The sequence below is a fragment of the Rhinoderma darwinii genome, assembly GCF_050947455.1.
Source record: "Rhinoderma darwinii isolate aRhiDar2 chromosome 2 unlocalized genomic scaffold, aRhiDar2.hap1 SUPER_2_unloc_56, whole genome shotgun sequence".
Lineage (NCBI taxonomy): Eukaryota > Metazoa > Chordata > Amphibia > Anura > Rhinodermatidae > Rhinoderma > Rhinoderma darwinii.
Window position 1 is genome coordinate 4,788 of NW_027461725.1, and position 17,513 is coordinate 22,300.

A 17,513-nucleotide genomic window follows, 5' to 3' on the forward strand; every position below is an offset into this window, starting at 1 on the left:
CATGTTGGGTCATGTGAATTATTAGGAGGAATTCTCTGGTGGATTCCTAACTAGTTATCCGAATGTTTCGGATTTAAATTGTTTTTATAAAACTGTGAAATTAATAAACGGCTGCTGTGGCCATTTCACATCCAACCTCGGTGTCATGTGTCGTTACTAAATGGGGGTGGGGGATAGTATGGTTTAAGGTTAACACACGACTCTACCTAGGCAGGTCATGGAAATACTGCAATACCAGGTCAATGCGTGGAGTGGACAGAGCAAGCTCTATTTCCATCTCCCTGTTCTAAAAATCCATTTAATATATGGTCCCCAGATAGGGGACGTATCAGATATTAAACTGATAAGAACAGATACTACACTTGATCTTAGCCAAAAGGCCGAGAAGCGATAACCCGAACGGGCCGCGCGTTGCCCGAGCCTGCCCGATACTGCTGTTCAGCCCTTGCAGCGATTCAGCCTACTTCTAGGCAATTCCATGGGGCCCTGCAGGCTCACACACTCACAGCTACACGGGAGGTGAATAAAGGCCGGAGAGGAAGCCAGACAGGATTTGCTTCTTTTGCTTGCACCACAATGCAGTGCTGAAAGAGGAGGAATCTACATAAAAACGCCTTCCTGGCAACGCCCAAATGCCCTGCTGCCATGCAGATAAACACTGGCAGCGGCAGCCAGTGCATGCCCACAGCCACCCCTTGTTCCTTCACACCTTGTATCAGCTGTAATCCAGTCCAGTCCAGTGCTGCCTGCTGAGCAGCACTGACCAACACTGCCTGGGCCCAGGCTTTTATCTCTGAGGCCCCATTATGATGTCAGAAAGCTGGCTCTGGCTCCTCAGGGCTCCACTATGACACGTGCAAAGTTCCGTCTGAACTTTATATAAGACGGTGCGGCTCAGTCAGTCACTCAGTGTTGCCTGAGAGGGCAACACTGCAACAGCCGGCCGCCAGGCTGTCTTTTTTTGCACAGCTAGTTGCCTCCAGGAGGCCACAAGAGGGAGACAAGGGACTGCAAAATGGAAAATAAGCATCCACCAACTTTACAGACAACTTCTCCTTGCTCCTACAACCTCCATCCTTGCACAGTTTGTTATTCTTCTAGGTAACATAGTAACAAATCCAAATTGCTGCTCTCTTTGTAGGCAAGCAAGGCTTTGTTGCAACTGCAATTCTTACTCCTTCTTGAAATGTAGGGACGACAGTACATTCCATCACATCCATCTAGTGTACACAGGTAGGTCCATTGTGGCGGGCGGGCGGGCGGGCGGGCGGCTTTAATGGCTGTTTGCTGTTCCCCTACTCCACTCCACTATTTGACTGTGGTGTTGCATCAATCAGTGGCTGGCTCAGGTGCAGCTCTTTAACTTACCTAAAAGGGAGGGCGGAGAGAAGACAAGGAAGGTGAATGAGCTGTTCCAATGTGAAATGCCGGAAACACAGACACACAGACGACACAAAACAAGAGGTGGCAATGTATTCATTACTTGCATTTAATCAATTAGCTCATTATCACTCATGCATTGTCCAACAGGTGTTGAAATAATGGGATTAAAAGGGGAGATCCCTTCAGAAAGACAGAAACAATGGCAAACACAAAAAACACTTTTGGAATCTGATTTTAGTCAACACATAAGGAAAGGGTGCACCGGTCCTGGAAATACTGCAATACCAGGTCAATGCGTGGAGTGGACAGAGCAAGCTCTATTTCCATCTCCCTGTTCTAAAAATCCATTTAATATATGGTCCCCAGATAGGGGACGTATCAGATATTAAACTGATAAGAACAGATAGGTTTCCACTCAGATCCGTCTCGAGTTAAATTTTAAACTTCAAATTTAAAGACTTGATCATCATTATGAAAAAACCAAATATAATTTTTATTTCTCTCTCTTTTTTTTTTTTTTTTTTTTTTTTAAAGTAAAATTAATAAAACAAACCGTTTCTTACAGCGATTACACCAAGCATATCCACAAGATGTTCTCGAAGATCTTGACCGTCCCATTCCAAATTTACAATACATGCCAACCAGGTTGGTACTTTATATCTCTCCAGAAAATCTGGTATATTCCCTCTTAAACAGGTTCGTACCCGCCTCCGAACCTTCTCAAAATTAATTTTATCTCTTAATCCCTCCACGTCTTTCACTAGTTTATCTCTTTCTGCTCTATCTTCATCTGAAACTACATTTTGTTCCACAATTTTCCTCCTTTTTGTTTCATCACTTTTTTTAACCTCAACACTTTTCCCCGCTCCTCCCTTTTTCTGTGGTTTATCCTCTTTTTGTGGGGTAACTTTCTCTTCCTTTCTTTTAACGGTCTTCTTACTCTCCTCCTTTGCTTCACTTTTACTTTTTTTTGGACAATTTTTAAACACATGCCCTTCTTCTCTACACATGTTACACACTTTGCCCTTCTCACAATCATTATACTTATGACCTTCCTTAAAACATTTGGTACAAATTATTTTTCCACAATTCTCCTTCTCATGCCCATACTCTTTACAATTGTGGCAAAAAATCCCCATTCCAAAAAAGTAGAGATTCCCACTTGCACTGCCAATTTTAAAGCGTGCTGGAGGAAGCAATAAGTTTCCAGCCTCTCCAACTGCCTTAAATTTACACAGGAATTTCCATTTACCTGTCCAGAATCCAAAGGGATTAAAGACCTTACCCTTCTCCACCACCTCCTCACAGAACTTAGTGAGAAAGCATATAATATCGTCTTTACACACATAGGGGGAAAACATTTTAACAATGACCAACTTTTTGCTAGGAGCAAAGTGCGGTGTTACAATCACACCAACCAGTCTTGGATCCTGCTTCTTCTTCTTTAAAGTGTCCAGAAAATCCAGATAAATGTCCTCTGTACAAAAAGTGACATCGAAACATCCTCTTCTTGGATAGTCCATTACAGACAATATCCATTGTCTCTCCAACTGGAAAAGATCAAGCAAGAGTACCTTCGTTAGGAATTCCAAGTCTCTGCTTTGTCCTCCAGATTCCTCCATCGTAAAACGAACAGCATTCCGAGTACGCATGTAGTCAGGGACTTCCTCCATCCTGCCGCAACAAAAGCCAACGATATCCAAAGAAATCCAAAGATAGTACCTTCAGCACCTAGATGCCAGGCAAGTGATCGCTCCCCGTTGCCCTGGACTAATCCTCCTCCCCAATAGCAGCAGAGGGGTGAAGTCTCTCCTAAGAGAAACGATCCCCCCAGGCCAAGGAAAAGGGTACCAGGGCACCTCCTGACCAAGAAACAAGGCAATACCCTAAAGTACTACACTTGATCTTAGCCAAAAGGCCGAGAAGCAATAACCCGAACGGGCCGCGTGTTGCCCGAGCCTGCCCGATACTGCTGTTCAGCCCTTGCAGCGATTCAGCCTACTTCTAGGCAATTCCATGGGGCCCTGCAGGCTCACACACTCACAGCTACACGGGAGGTGAATAAAGGCCGGAGAGGAAGCCAGACAGGATTTGCTTCTTTTGCTTGCACCACAATGCAGTGCTGAAAGAGGAGGAATCTACATAAAAACGCCTTCCTGGCAACGCCCAAATGCCCTGCTGCCATGCAGATAAACACTGGCAGCGGCAGCCAGTGCATGCCCACAGCCACCCCTTGTTCCTTCACACCTTGTATCAGCTGTAATCCAGTCCAGTCCAGTGCTGCCTGCTGAGCAGCACTGACCAACACTGCCTGGGCCCAGGCTTTTATCTCTGAGGCCCCATTATGATGTCAGAAAGCTGGCTCTGGCTCCTCAGGGCTCCACTATGACACGTGCAAAGTTCCGTCTGAACTTTATATAAGACGGTGCGGCTCAGTCAGTCACTCAGTGTTGCCTGAGAGGGCAACACTGCAACAGCCGGCCGCCAGGCTGTCTTTTTTTGCACAGCTAGTTGCCTCCAGGAGGCCACAAGAGGGAGACAAGGGACTGCAAAATGGAAAATAAGCATCCACCAACTTTACAGACAACTTCTCCTTGCTCCTACAACCTCCATCCTTGCACAGTTTGTTATTCTTCTAGGTAACATAGTAACAAATCCAAATTGCTGCTCTCTTTGTAGGCAAGCAAGGCTTTGTTGCAACTGCAATTCTTACTCCTTCTTGAAATGTAGGGACGACAGTACATTCCATCACATCCATCTAGTGTACACAGGTAGGTCCATTGTGGCGGGCGGGCGGGCGGGCGGCTTTAATGGCTGTTTGCTGTTCCCCTACTCCACTCCACTATTTGACTGTGGTGCTGCATCAATCAGTGGCTGGCTCAGGTGCAGCTCTTTAACTTACCTAAAAGGGAGGGCGGAGAGAAGACAAGGAAGGTGAATGAGCTGTTCCAATGTGAAATGCCGGAAACACAGACACACAGACGACACAAAACAAGAGGCGGCAATGTATTCATTAATTGCATTTAATCAATTAGCTCATTATCACTCATGCATTGTCCAACAGGTGTTGAAATAATGGGATTAAAAGGGGAGATCCCTTCAGAAAGACAGAAACAATGGCAAACACAAAAAACACTTTTGGAATCCGATTTTAGTCAACACATAAGGAAAGGGTGCACCGGTCCTGGAAATACTGCAATACCAGGTCAATGCGTGGAGTGGACAGAGCAAGCTCTATTTCCATCTCCCTGTTCTAAAAATCCATTTAATATATGGTCCCCAGATAGGGGACGTATCAGATATTAAACTGATAAGAACAGATACTACACTTGATCTTAGCCAAAAGGCCGAGAAGCGATAACCCGAACGGGCCGCGCGTTGCCCGAGCCTGCCCGATACTGCTGTTCAGCCCTTGCAGCGATTCAGCCTACTTCTAGGCAATTCCATGGGGCCCTGCAGGCTCACACACTCACAGCTACACGGGAGGTGAATAAAGGCCGGAGAGGAAGCCAGACAGGATTTGCTTCTTTTGCTTGCACCACAATGCAGTGCTGAAAGAGGAGGAATCTACATAAAAACGCCTTCCTGGCAACGCCCAAATGCCCTGCTGCCATGCAGATAAACACTGGCAGCGGCAGCCAGTGCATGCCCACAGCCACCCCTTGTTCCTTCACACCTTGTATCAGCTGTAATCCAGTCCAGTCCGGTGCTGCCTGCTGAGCAGCACTGACCAACACTGCCTGGGCCCAGGCTTTTATCTCTGAGGCCCCATTATGATGTCAGAAAGCTGGCTCTGGCTCCTCAGGGCTCCACTATGACACGTGCAAAGTTCCGTCTGAACTTTATATAAGACGGTGCGGCTCAGTCAGTCACTCAGTGTTGCCTGAGAGGGCAACACTGCAACAGCCGGCCGCCAGGCTGTCTTTTTTTGCACAGCTAGTTGCCTCCAGGAGGCCACAAGAGGGAGACAAGGGACTGCAAAATGGAAAATAAGCATCCACCAACTTTACAGACAACTTCTCCTTGCTCCTACAACCTCCATCCTTGCACAGTTTGTTATTCTTCTAGGTAACATAGTAACAAATCCAAATTGCTGCTCTCTTTGTAGGCAAGCAAGGCTTTGTTGCAACTGCAATTCTTACTCCTTCTTGAAATGTAGGGACGACAGTACATTCCATCACATCCATCTAGTGTACACAGGTAGGTCCATTGTGGCGGGCGGGCGGGCGGGCGGCTTTAATGGCTGTTTGCTGTTCCCCTACTCCACTCCACTATTTGACTGTGGTGCTGCATCAATCAGTGGCTGGCTCAGGTGCAGCTCTTTAACTTACCTAAAAGGGAGGGCGGAGAGAAGACAAGGAAGGTGAATGAGCTGTTCCAATGTGAAATGCCGGAAACACAGACACACAGACGACACAAAACAAGAGGTGGCAATGTATTCATTAATTGCATTTAATCAATTAGCTCATTATCACTCATGCATTGTCCAACAGGTGTTGAAATAATGGGATTAAAAGGGGAGATCCCTTCAGAAAGACAGAAACAATGGCAAACACAAAAAACACTTTTGGAATCTGATTTTAGTCAACACATAAGGAAAGGGTGCACCGGTCCTGGAAATACTGCAATACCAGGTCAATGCGTGGAGTGGACAGAGCAAGCTCTATTTCCATCTCCCTGTTCTAAAAATCCATTTAATATATGGTCCCCAGATAGGGGACGTATCAGATATTAAACTGATAAGAACAGATACTACACTTGATCTTAGCCAAAAGGCCGAGAAGCGATAACCCGAACGGGCCGCGCGTTGCCCGAGCCTGCCCGATACTGCTGTTCAGCCCTTGCAGCGATTCAGCCTACTTCTAGGCAATTCCATGGGGCCCTGCAGGCTCACACACTCACAGCTACACGGGAGGTGAATAAAGGCCGGAGAGGAAGCCAGACAGGATTTGCTTCTTTTGCTTGCACCACAATGCAGTGCTGAAAGAGGAGGAATCTACATAAAAACGCCTTCCTGGCAACGCCCAAATGCCCTGCTGCCATGCAGATAAACACTGGCAGCGGCAGCCAGTGCATGCCCACAGCCACCCCTTGTTCCTTCACACCTTGTATCAGCTGTAATCCAGTCCAGTCCAGTGCTGCCTGCTGAGCAGCACTGACCAACACTGCCTGGGCCCAGGCTTTTATCTCTGAGGCCCCATTATGATGTCAGAAAGCTGGCTCTGGCTCCTCAGGGCTCCACTATGACACGTGCAAAGTTCCATCTGAACTTTATATAAGACGGTGCGGCTCAGTCAGTCACTCAGTGTTGCCTGAGAGGGCAACACTGCAACAGCCGGCCGCCAGGCTGTCTTTTTTTGCACAGCTAGTTGCCTCCAGGAGGCCACAAGAGGGAGACAAGGGACTGCAAAATGGAAAATAAGCATCCACCAACTTTACAGACAACTTCTCCTTGCTCCTACAACCTCCATCCTTGCACAGTTTGTTATTCTTCTAGGTAACATAGTAACAAATCCAAATTGCTGCTCTCTTTGTAGGCAAGCAAGGCTTTGTTGCAACTGCAATTCTTACTCCTTCTTGAAATGTAGGGACGACAGTACATTCCATCACATCCATCTAGTGTACACAGGTAGGTCCATTGTGGCGGGCGGGCGGCTTTAAAGAGGCTCTGTCACCAGATTTTGCAGCCCCTATCTGCTATTGCAGCAGATAGGCGCTGCAATGTAGATTACAGTAACGTTTTTATTTTTAAAAAACGAGCATTTTTGGCCAAGTTATGACCATTTTCGTATTTATGCAAATGAGGCTTGCAAAAGTACAACTGGGCGTGTTGAAAAGTAAAAGTACATCTGGGCGTGTATTATGTGCGTACATCGGGGCGTGTTTACTACTATTACTAGCTGGGCGTTGTGTATAGAAGTGTCATCCACTTCTCTTCACAACGCCCAGCTTCTGGCAGTGCAGCACTGTGACGTCACTCACAGGTCCTGCATCATGTCGGCACCAAAGGCTACACTTGATTCTGCAGCAGCATCAGCATTTGCAGGTAAGTAGCTACATCGACTTACCTGCAAACGCCGATGCTGCTGCAGAATCAAGTGTAGCCTCTGGTGCCGACACGATGCAGGACCTGTGAGTGACGTCACAGTGCTGCACTGCCAGAAGCTGGGCGTTGTGAAGAGAAGTGGATGACACTTCTATACACAACGCCCAGCTAGTAACAGTAGTAAACACGCCCCGATGTACGCACATAATACACGCCCAGTTGTACTTTTACTTTTCAACACGCCCAGTTGTACTTTTGCAAGCCTCATTTGCATAAATACGAAAATGGTCATAACTTGGCCAAAAATGCTCGTTTTTTAAAAATAAAAACGTTACTGTAATCTACATTGCAGCGCCTATCTGCTGCAATAGCAGATAGGGGCTGCAAAATCTGGTGACAGAGCCTCTTTAATGGCTGTTTGCTGTTCCCCTACTCCACTCCACTATTTGACTGTGGTGCTGCATCAATCAGTGGCTGGCTCAGGTGCAGCTCTTTAACTTACCTAAAAGGGAGGGCGGAGAGAAGACAAGGAAGGTGAATGAGCTGTTCCAATGTGAAATGCCGGAAACACAGACACACAGACGACACAAAACAAGAGGTGGCAATGTATTCATTAATTGCATTTAATCAATTAGCTCATTATCACTCATGCATTGTCCAACAGGTGTTGAAATAATGGGATTAAAAGGGGAGATCCCTTCAGAAAGACAGAAACAATGGCAAACACAAAAAACACTTTTGGAATCTGATTTTAGTCAACACATAAGGAAAGGGTGCACCGGTCCTGGAAATACTGCAATACCAGGTCAATGCGTGGAGTGGACAGAGCAAGCTCTATTTCCATCTCCCTGTTCTAAAAATCCATTTAATATATGGTCCCCAGATAGGGGACGTATCAGATATTAAACTGATAAGAACAGATACTACACTTGATCTTAGCCAAAAGGCCGAGAAGCGATAACCCGAACGGGCCGCGCGTTGCCCGAGCCTGCCCGATACTGCTGTTCAGCCCTTGCAGCGATTCAGCCTACTTCTAGGCAATTCCATGGGGCCCTGCAGGCTCACACACTCACAGCTACACGGGAGGTGAATAAAGGCCGGAGAGGAAGCCAGACAGGATTTGCTTCTTTTGCTTGCACCACAATGCAGTGCTGAAAGAGGAGGAATCTACATAAACACGCCTTCCTGGCAACGCCCAAATGCCCTGCTGCCATGCAGATAAACACTGGCAGCGGCAGCCAGTGCATGCCCACAGCCACCCCTTGTTCCTTCACACCTTGTATCAGCTGTAATCCAGTCCAGTCCGGTGCTGCCTGCTGAGCAGCACTGACCAACACTGCCTGGGCCCAGGCTTTTATCTCTGAGGCCCCATTATGATGTCAGAAAGCTGGCTCTGGCTCCTCAGGGCTCCACTATGACACGTGCAAAGTTCCGTCTGAACTTTATATAAGACGGTGCGGCTCAGTCAGTCACTCAGTGTTGCCTGAGAGGGCAACACTGCAACAGCCGGCCGCCAGGCTGTCTTTTTTTGCACAGCTAGTTGCCTCCAGGAGGCCACAAGAGGGAGACAAGGGACTGCAAAATGGAAAATAAGCATCCACCAACTTTACAGACAACTTCTCCTTGCTCCTACAACCTCCATCCTTGCACAGTTTGTTATTCTTCTAGGTAACATAGTAACAAATCCAAATTGCTGCTCTCTTTGTAGGCAAGCAAGGCTTTGTTGCAACTGCAATTCTTACTCCTTCTTGAAATGTAGGGACGACAGTACATTCCATCACATCCATCTAGTGTACACAGGTAGGTCCATTGTGGCGGGCGGGCGGGCGGCTTTAATGGCTGTTTGCTGTTCCCCTACTCCACTCCACTATTTCACTGTGGTGCTGCATCAATCAGTGGCTGGCTCAGGTGCAGCTCTTTAACTTACCTAAAAGGGAGGGCGGAGAGAAGACAAGGAAGGTGAATGAGCTGTTCCAATGTGAAATGCCGGAAACACAGACACACAGACGACACAAAACAAGAGGTGGCAATGTATTCATTAATTGCATTTAATCAATTAGCTCATTATCACTCATGCATTGTCCAACAGGTGTTGAAATAATGGGATTAAAAGGGGAGATCCCTTCAGAAAGACAGAAACAATGGCAAACACAAAAAACACTTTTGGAATCTGATTTTAGTCAACACATAAGGAAAGGGTGCACCGGTCCTGGAAATACTGCAATACCAGGTCAATGCGTGGAGTGGACAGAGCAAGCTCTATTTCCATCTCCCTGTTCTAAAAATCCATTTAATATATGGTCCCCAGATAGGGGACGTATCAGATATTAAACTGATATGAACAGATACTACACTTGATCTTAGCCAAAAGGCCGAGAAGCGATAACCCGAACGGGCCGCGCGTTGCCCGAGCCTGCCCGATACTGCTGTTCAGCCCTTGCAGCGATTCAGCCTACTTCTAGGCAATTCCATGGGGCCCTGCAGGCTCACACACTCACAGCTACACGGGAGGTGAATAAAGGCCGGAGAGGAAGCCAGACAGGATTTGCTTCTTTTGCTTGCACCACAATGCAGTGCTGAAAGAGGAGGAATCTACATAAAAACGCCTTCCTGGCAACGCCCAAATGCCCTGCTGCCATGCAGATAAACACTGGCAGCGGCAGCCAGTGCATGCCCACAGCCACCCCTTGTTCCTTCACACCTTGTATCAGCTGTAATCCAGTCCAGTCCAGTGCTGCCTGCTGAGCAGCACTGACCAACACTGCCTGGGCCCAGGCTTTTATCTCTGAGACCCCATTATGATGTCAGAAAGCTGGCTCTGGCTCCTCAGGGCTCCACTATGACACGTGCAAAGTTCCGTCTGAACTTTTTATAAGACGGTGCGGCTCAGTCAGTCACTCAGTGTTGCCTGAGAGGGCAACACTGCAACAGCCGGCCGCCAGGCTGTCTTTTTTTGCACAGCTAGTTGCCTCCAGGAGGCCACAAGAGGGAGACAAGGGACTGCAAAATGGAAAATAAGCTTCCACCAACTTTACAGACAACTTCTCCTTGCTCCTACAACCTCCATCCTTGCACAGTTTGTTATTCTTCTAGGTAACATAGTAACAAATCCAAATTGCTGCTCTCTTTGTAGGCAAGCAAGGCTTTGTTGCAACTGCAATTCTTACTCCTTCTTGAAATGTAGGGACGACAGTACATTCCATCACATCCATCTAGTGTACACAGGTAGGTCCATTGTGGCGGGCGGGCGGGCGGCTTTAATGGCTGTTTGCTGTTCCCCTACTCCACTCCACTATTTGACTGTGGTGCTGCATCAATCAGTGGCTGGCTCAGGTGCAGCTCTTTAACTTACCTAAAAGGGAGGGCGGAGAGAAGACAAGGAAGGTGAATGAGCTGTTCCAATGTGAAATGCCGGAAACACAGACACACAGACGACACAAAACAAGAGGTGGCAATGTATTCATTAATTGCATTTAATCAATTAGCTCATTATCACTCATGCATTGTCCAACAGGTGTTGAAATAATGGGATTAAAAGGGGAGATCCCTTCAGAAAGACAGAAACAATGGCAAACACAAAAAACACTTTTGGAATCTGATTTTAGTCAACACATAAGGAAAGGGTGCACCGGTCCTGGAAATACTGCAATACCAGGTCAATGCGTGGAGTGGACAGAGCAAGCTCTATTTCCATCTCCCTGTTCTAAAAATCCATTTAATATATGGTCCCCAGATAGGGGACGTATCAGATATTAAACTGATATGAACAGATACTACACTTGATCTTAGCCAAAAGGCCGAGAAGCGATAACCCGAACGGGCCGCGCGTTGCCCGAGCCTGCCCGATACTGCTGTTCAGCCCTTGCAGCGATTCAGCCTACTTCTAGGCAATTCCATGGGGCCCTGCAGGCTCACACACTCACAGCTACACGGGAGGTGAATAAAGGCCGGAGAGGAAGCCAGACAGGATTTGCTTCTTTTGCTTGCACCACAATGCAGTGCTGAAAGAGGAGGAATCTACATAAAAACGCCTTCCTGGCAACGCCCAAATGCCCTGCTGCCATGCAGATAAACACTGGCAGCGGCAGCCAGTGCATGCCCACAGCCACCCCTTGTTCCTTCACACCTTGTATCAGCTGTAATCCAGTCCAGTCCAGTGCTGCCTGCTGAGCAGCACTGACCAACACTGCCTGGGCCCAGGCTTTTATCTCTGAGACCCCATTATGATGTCAGAAAGCTGGCTCTGGCTCCTCAGGGCTCCACTATGACACGTGCAAAGTTCCGTCTGAACTTTTTATAAGACGGTGCGGCTCAGTCAGTCACTCAGTGTTGCCTGAGAGGGCAACACTGCAACAGCCGGCCGCCAGGCTGTCTTTTTTTGCACAGCTAGTTGCCTCCAGGAGGCCACAAGAGGGAGACAAGGGACTGCAAAATGGAAAATAAGCTTCCACCAACTTTACAGACAACTTCTCCTTGCTCCTACAACCTCCATCCTTGCACAGTTTGTTATTCTTCTAGGTAACATAGTAACAAATCCAAATTGCTGCTCTCTTTGTAGGCAAGCAAGGCTTTGTTGCAACTGCAATTCTTACTCCTTCTTGAAATGTAGGGACGACAGTACATTCCATCACATCCATCTAGTGTACACAGGTAGGTCCATTGTGGCGGGCGGGCGGGCGGCTTTAATGGCTGTTTGCTGTTCCCCTACTCCACTCCACTATTTGACTGTGGTGCTGCATCAATCAGTGGCTGGCTCAGGTGCAGCTCTTTAACTTACCTAAAAGGGAGGGCGGAGAGAAGACAAGGAAGGTGAATGAGCTGTTCCAATGTGAAATGCCGGAAACACAGACACACAGACGACACAAAACAAGAGGTGGCAATGTATTCATTAATTGCATTTAATCAATTAGCTCATTATCACTCATGCATTGTCCAACAGGTGTTGAAATAATGGGATTAAAAGGGGAGATCCCTTCAGAAAGACAGAAACAATGGCAAACACAAAAAACACTTTTGGAATCTGATTTTAGTCAACACATAAGGAAAGGGTGCACCGGTCCTGGAAATACTGCAATACCAGGTCAAGGCGTGGAGTGGACAGAGCAAGCTCTATTTCCTTCTCCCTGTTCTAAAAATCCATTTAATATATGGTCCCCAGATAGGGGACGTATCAGATATTAAACTGATAAGAACAGATACTACACTTGATCTTAGCGAAAAGGCCGAGAAGCGATAACCCGAACGGGCCGCGCGTTGCCCGAGCCTGCCCGATACTGCTGTTCAGCCCTTGCAGCGATTCAGCCTACTTCTAGGCAATTCCATGGGGCCCTGCAGGCTCACACACTCACAGCTACACGGGAGGTGAATAAAGGCCGGAGAGGAAGCCAGACAGGATTTGCTTCTTTTGCTTGCACCACAATGCAGTGCTGAAAGAGGAGGAATCTACATAAAAACGCCTTCCTGGCAACGCCCAAATGCCCTGCTGCCATGCAGATAAACACTGGCAGCGGCAGCCAGTGCATGCCCACAGCCACCCCTTGTTCCTTCACACCTTGTATCAGCTGTAATCCAGTCCAGTCCAGTGCTGCCTGCTGAGCAGCACTGACCAACACTGCCTGGGCCCAGGCTTTTATCTTTGAGGCCCCATTATGATGTCAGAAAGCTGGCTCTGGCTCCTCAGGGCTCCACTATGACACGTGCAAAGTTCCGTCTGAACTTTATATAAGACGGTGCGGCTCAGTCAGTCACTCAGTGTTGCCTGAGAGGGCAACACTGCAACAGCCGGCTGCCAGGCTGTCTTTTTTTGCACAGCTAGTTGCCTCCAGGAGGCCACAAGAGGGAGACAAGGGACTGCAAAATGGAAAATAAGCATCCACCAACTTTACAGACAACTTCTCCTTGCTCCTACAACCTCCATCCTTGCACAGTTTGTTATTCTTCTAGGTAACATAGTAACAAATCCAAATTGCTGCTCTCTTTGTAGGCAAGCAAGGCTTTGTTGCAACTGCAATTCTTACTCCTTCTTGAAATGTAGGGACGACAGTACATTCCATCACATCCATCTAGTGTACACAGGTAGGTCCATTGTGGCGGGCGGGCGGGCGGCTTTAATGGCTGTTTGCTGTTCCCCTACTCCACTCCACTATTTGACTGTGGTGCTGCATCAATCAGTGGCTGGCTCAGGTGCAGCTCTTTAACTTACCTAAAAGGGAGGGCGGAGAGAAGACAAGGAAGGTGAATGAGCTGTTCCAATGTGAAATGCCGGAAACACAGACACACAGACGACACAAAACAAGAGGTGGCAATGTATTCATTAATTGCATTTAATCAATTAGCTCATTATCACTCATGCATTGTCCAACAGGTGTTGAAATAATGGGATTAAAAGGGGAGATCCCTTCAGAAAGACAGAAACAATGGCAAACACAAAAAACACTTTTGGAATCTGATTTTAGTCAACACATAAGGAAAGGGTGCACCGGTCCTGGAAATACTGCAATACCAGGTCAATGCGTGGAGTGGACAGAGCAAGCTCTATTTCCATCTCCCTGTTCTAAAAATCCATTTAATATATGGTCCCCAGATAGGGGACGTATCAGATATTAAACTGATATGAACAGATACTACACTTGATCTTAGCCAAAAGGCCGAGAAGCGATAACCCGAACGGGCCGCGCGTTGCCCGAGCCTGCCCGATACTGCTGTTCAGCCCTTGCAGCGATTCAGCCTACTTCTAGGCAATTCCATGGGGCCCTGCAGGCTCACACACTCACAGCTACACGGGAGGTGAATAAAGGCCGGAGAGGAAGCCAGACAGGATTTGCTTCTTTTGCTTGCACCACAATGCAGTGCTGAAAGAGGAGGAATCTACATAAAAACGCCTTCCTGGCAACGCCCAAATGCCCTGCTGCCATGCAGATAAACACTGGCAGCGGCAGCCAGTGCATGCCCACAGCCACCCCTTGTTCCTTCACACCTTGTATCAGCTGTAATCCAGTCCAGTCCAGTGCTGCCTGCTGAGCAGCACTGACCAACACTGCCTGGGCCCAGGCTTTTATCTCTGAGGCCCCATTATGATGTCAGAAAGCTGGCTCTGGCTCCTCAGGGCTCCACTATGACACGTGCAAAGTTCCGTCTGAACTTTATATAAGACGGTGCGGCTCAGTCAGTCACTCAGTGTTGCCTGAGAGGGCAACACTGCAACAGCCGGCCGCCAGGCTGTCTTTTTTTGCACAGCTAGTTGCCTCCAGGAGGCCACAAGAGGGAGACAAGGGACTGCAAAATGGAAAATAAGCATCCACCAACTTTACAGACAACTTCTCCTTGCTCCTACAACCTCCATCCTTGCACAGTTTGTTATTCTTCTAGGTAACATAGTAACAAATCCAAATTGCTGCTCTCTTTGTAGGCAAGCAAGGCTTTGTTGCAACTGCAATTCTTACTCCTTCTTGAAATGTAGGGACGACAGTACATTCCATCACATCCATCTAGTGTACACAGGTAGGTCCATTGTGGCGGGCGGGCGGGTGGGCGGCTTTAATGGCTGTTTGCTGTTCCCCTACTCCACTCCACTATTTGACTGTGGTGTTGCATCAATCAGTGGCTGGCTCAGGTGCAGCTCTTTAACTTACCTAAAAGGGAGGGCGGAGAGAAGACAAGGAAGGTGAATGAGCTGTTCCAATGTGAAATGCCGGAAACACAGACACACAGACGACACAAAACAAGAGGTGGCAATGTATTCATTACTTGCATTTAATCAATTAGCTCATTATCACTCATGCATTGTCCAACAGGTGTTGAAATAATGGGATTAAAAGGGGAGATCCCTTCAGAAAGACAGAAACAATGGCAAACACAAAAAACACTTTTGGAATCTGATTTTAGTCAACACATAAGGAAAGGGTGCACCGGTCCTGGAAATACTGCAATACCAGGTCAATGCGTGGAGTGGACAGAGCAAGCTCTATTTCCATCTCCCTGTTCTAAAAATCCATTTAATATATGGTCCCCAGATAGGGGACGTATCAGATATTAAACTGATAAGAACAGATACTACACTTGATCTTAGCCAAAAGGCCGAGAAGCAATAACCCGAACGGGCCGCGTGTTGCCCGAGCCTGCCCGATACTGCTGTTCAGCCCTTGCAGCGATTCAGCCTACTTCTAGGCAATTCCATGGGGCCCTGCAGGCTCACACACTCACAGCTACACGGGAGGTGAATAAAGGCCGGAGAGGAAGCCAGACAGGATTTGCTTCTTTTGCTTGCACCACAATGCAGTGCTGAAAGAGGAGGAATCTACATAAAAACGCCTTCCTGGCAACGCCCAAATGCCCTGCTGCCATGCAGATAAACACTGGCAGCGGCAGCCAGTGCATGCCCACAGCCACCCCTTGTTCCTTCACACCTTGTATCAGCTGTAATCCAGTCCAGTCCAGTGCTGCCTGCTGAGCAGCACTGACCAACACTGCCTGGGCCCAGGCTTTTATCTCTGAGGCCCCATTATGATGTCAGAAAGCTGGCTCTGGCTCCTCAGGGCTCCACTATGACACGTGCAAAGTTCCGTCTGAACTTTATATAAGACGGTGCGGCTCAGTCAGTCACTCAGTGTTGCCTGAGAGGGCAACACTGCAACAGCCGGCCGCCAGGCTGTCTTTTTTTGCACAGCTAGTTGCCTCCAGGAGGCCACAAGAGGGAGACAAGGGACTGCAAAATGGAAAATAAGCATCCACCAACTTTACAGACAACTTCTCCTTGCTCCTACAACCTCCATCCTTGCACAGTTTGTTATTCTTCTAGGTAACATAGTAACAAATCCAAATTGCTGCTCTCTTTGTAGGCAAGCAAGGCTTTGTTGCAACTGCAATTCTTACTCCTTCTTGAAATGTAGGGACGACAGTACATTCCATCACATCCATCTAGTGTACACAGGTAGGTCCATTGTGGCGGGCGGGCGGGCGGGCGGCTTTAATGGCTGTTTGCTGTTCCCCTACTCCACTCCACTATTTGACTGTGGTGCTGCATCAATCAGTGGCTGGCTCAGGTGCAGCTCTTTAACTTACCTAAAAGGGAGGGCGGAGAGAAGACAAGGAAGGTGAATGAGCTGTTCCAATGTGAAATGCCGGAAACACAGACACACAGACGACACAAAACAAGAGGTGGCAATGTATTCATTAATTGCATTTAATCAATTAGCTCATTATCACTCATGCATTGTCCAACAGGTGTTGAAATAATGGGATTAAAAGGGGAGATCCCTTCAGAAAGACAGAAACAATGGCAAACACAAAAAACACTTTTGGAATCTGATTTTAGTCAACACATAAGGAAAGGGTGCACCGGTCCTGGAAATACTGCAATACCAGGTCAAGGCGTGGAGTGGACAGAGCAAGCTCTATTTCCTTCTCCCTGTTCTAAAAATCCATTTAATATATGGTCCCCAGATAGGGGACGTATCAGATATTAAACTGATAAGAACAGATACTACACTTGATCTTAGCCAAAAGGCCGAGAAGCGATAACCCGAACGGGCCGCGCGTTGCCCGAGCCTGCCCGATACTGCTGTTCAGCCCTTGCAGCGATTCAGCCTACTTCTAGGCAATTCCATGGGGCCCTGCAGGCTCACACACTCACAGCTACACGGGAGGTGAATAAAGGCCGGAGAGGAAGCCAGACAGGATTTGCTTCTTTTGCTTGCACCACAATGCAGTGCTGAAAGAGGAGGAATCTACATAAAAACGCCTTCCTGGCAACGCCCAAATGCCCTGCTGCCATGCAGATAAACACTGGCAGCGGCAGCCAGTGCATGCCCACAGCCACCCCTTGTTCCTTCACACCTTGTATCAGCTGTAATCCAGTCCAGTCCAGTGCTGCCTGCTGAGCAGCACTGACCAACACTGCCTGGGCCCAGGCTTTTATCTTTGAGGCCCCATTATGATGTCAGAAAGCTGGCTCTGGCTCCTCAGGGCTCCACTATGACACGTGCAAAGTTCCGTCTGAACTTTATATAAGACGGTGCGGCTCAGTCAGTCACTCAGTGTTGCCTGAGAGGGCAACACTGCAACAGCCGGCTGCCAGGCTGTCTTT

The 17,513-nt window shown here is 47.9% G+C and overlaps 11 non-coding genes and 1 pseudogene across 11 annotated transcripts; all 12 read right to left on the reverse strand.

The window, feature by feature from the left end:
• Positions 1-201: 201 nt before the first annotated feature.
• On the reverse strand, positions 202-392 carry LOC142680945 (U2 spliceosomal RNA). Its single transcript, XR_012853340.1, has one exon. It is a non-coding gene; the product is annotated as a U2 spliceosomal RNA (small nuclear RNA).
• Positions 393-1,634: 1,242 nt separating this feature from the next.
• LOC142681000 (U2 spliceosomal RNA) lies at positions 1,635-1,820 on the reverse strand. The gene has a single exon (XR_012853365.1). It is a non-coding gene; the product is annotated as a U2 spliceosomal RNA (small nuclear RNA).
• Positions 1,821-3,202: 1,382 nt separating this feature from the next.
• Positions 3,203-3,313, reverse strand: LOC142681039 (U2 spliceosomal RNA; annotated as a pseudogene).
• Positions 3,314-4,551: 1,238 nt separating this feature from the next.
• On the reverse strand, positions 4,552-4,742 carry LOC142680413 (U2 spliceosomal RNA). Its single transcript, XR_012852906.1, has one exon. It is a non-coding gene; the product is annotated as a U2 spliceosomal RNA (small nuclear RNA).
• A 1,238-nt stretch (positions 4,743-5,980) lies between these two features.
• Positions 5,981-6,171, reverse strand: LOC142680414 (U2 spliceosomal RNA). Its single transcript, XR_012852907.1, has one exon. It is a non-coding gene; the product is annotated as a U2 spliceosomal RNA (small nuclear RNA).
• A 2,026-nt stretch (positions 6,172-8,197) lies between these two features.
• On the reverse strand, positions 8,198-8,388 carry LOC142680416 (U2 spliceosomal RNA). The gene has a single exon (XR_012852908.1). It is a non-coding gene; the product is annotated as a U2 spliceosomal RNA (small nuclear RNA).
• A 1,234-nt stretch (positions 8,389-9,622) lies between these two features.
• Positions 9,623-9,813, reverse strand: LOC142680888 (U2 spliceosomal RNA). Its single transcript, XR_012853293.1, has one exon. It is a non-coding gene; the product is annotated as a U2 spliceosomal RNA (small nuclear RNA).
• Positions 9,814-11,047: 1,234 nt separating this feature from the next.
• On the reverse strand, positions 11,048-11,238 carry LOC142680889 (U2 spliceosomal RNA). Its single transcript, XR_012853294.1, has one exon. It is a non-coding gene; the product is annotated as a U2 spliceosomal RNA (small nuclear RNA).
• Positions 11,239-12,472: 1,234 nt separating this feature from the next.
• On the reverse strand, positions 12,473-12,663 carry LOC142680937 (U2 spliceosomal RNA). Its single transcript, XR_012853334.1, has one exon. It is a non-coding gene; the product is annotated as a U2 spliceosomal RNA (small nuclear RNA).
• Positions 12,664-13,897: 1,234 nt separating this feature from the next.
• Positions 13,898-14,088, reverse strand: LOC142680890 (U2 spliceosomal RNA). The gene has a single exon (XR_012853295.1). It is a non-coding gene; the product is annotated as a U2 spliceosomal RNA (small nuclear RNA).
• Positions 14,089-15,326: 1,238 nt separating this feature from the next.
• LOC142680801 (U2 spliceosomal RNA) lies at positions 15,327-15,517 on the reverse strand. The gene has a single exon (XR_012853223.1). It is a non-coding gene; the product is annotated as a U2 spliceosomal RNA (small nuclear RNA).
• A 1,238-nt stretch (positions 15,518-16,755) lies between these two features.
• LOC142680891 (U2 spliceosomal RNA) lies at positions 16,756-16,946 on the reverse strand. Its single transcript, XR_012853296.1, has one exon. It is a non-coding gene; the product is annotated as a U2 spliceosomal RNA (small nuclear RNA).
• Between the last annotated feature and the right edge of the window lie 567 nt (positions 16,947-17,513).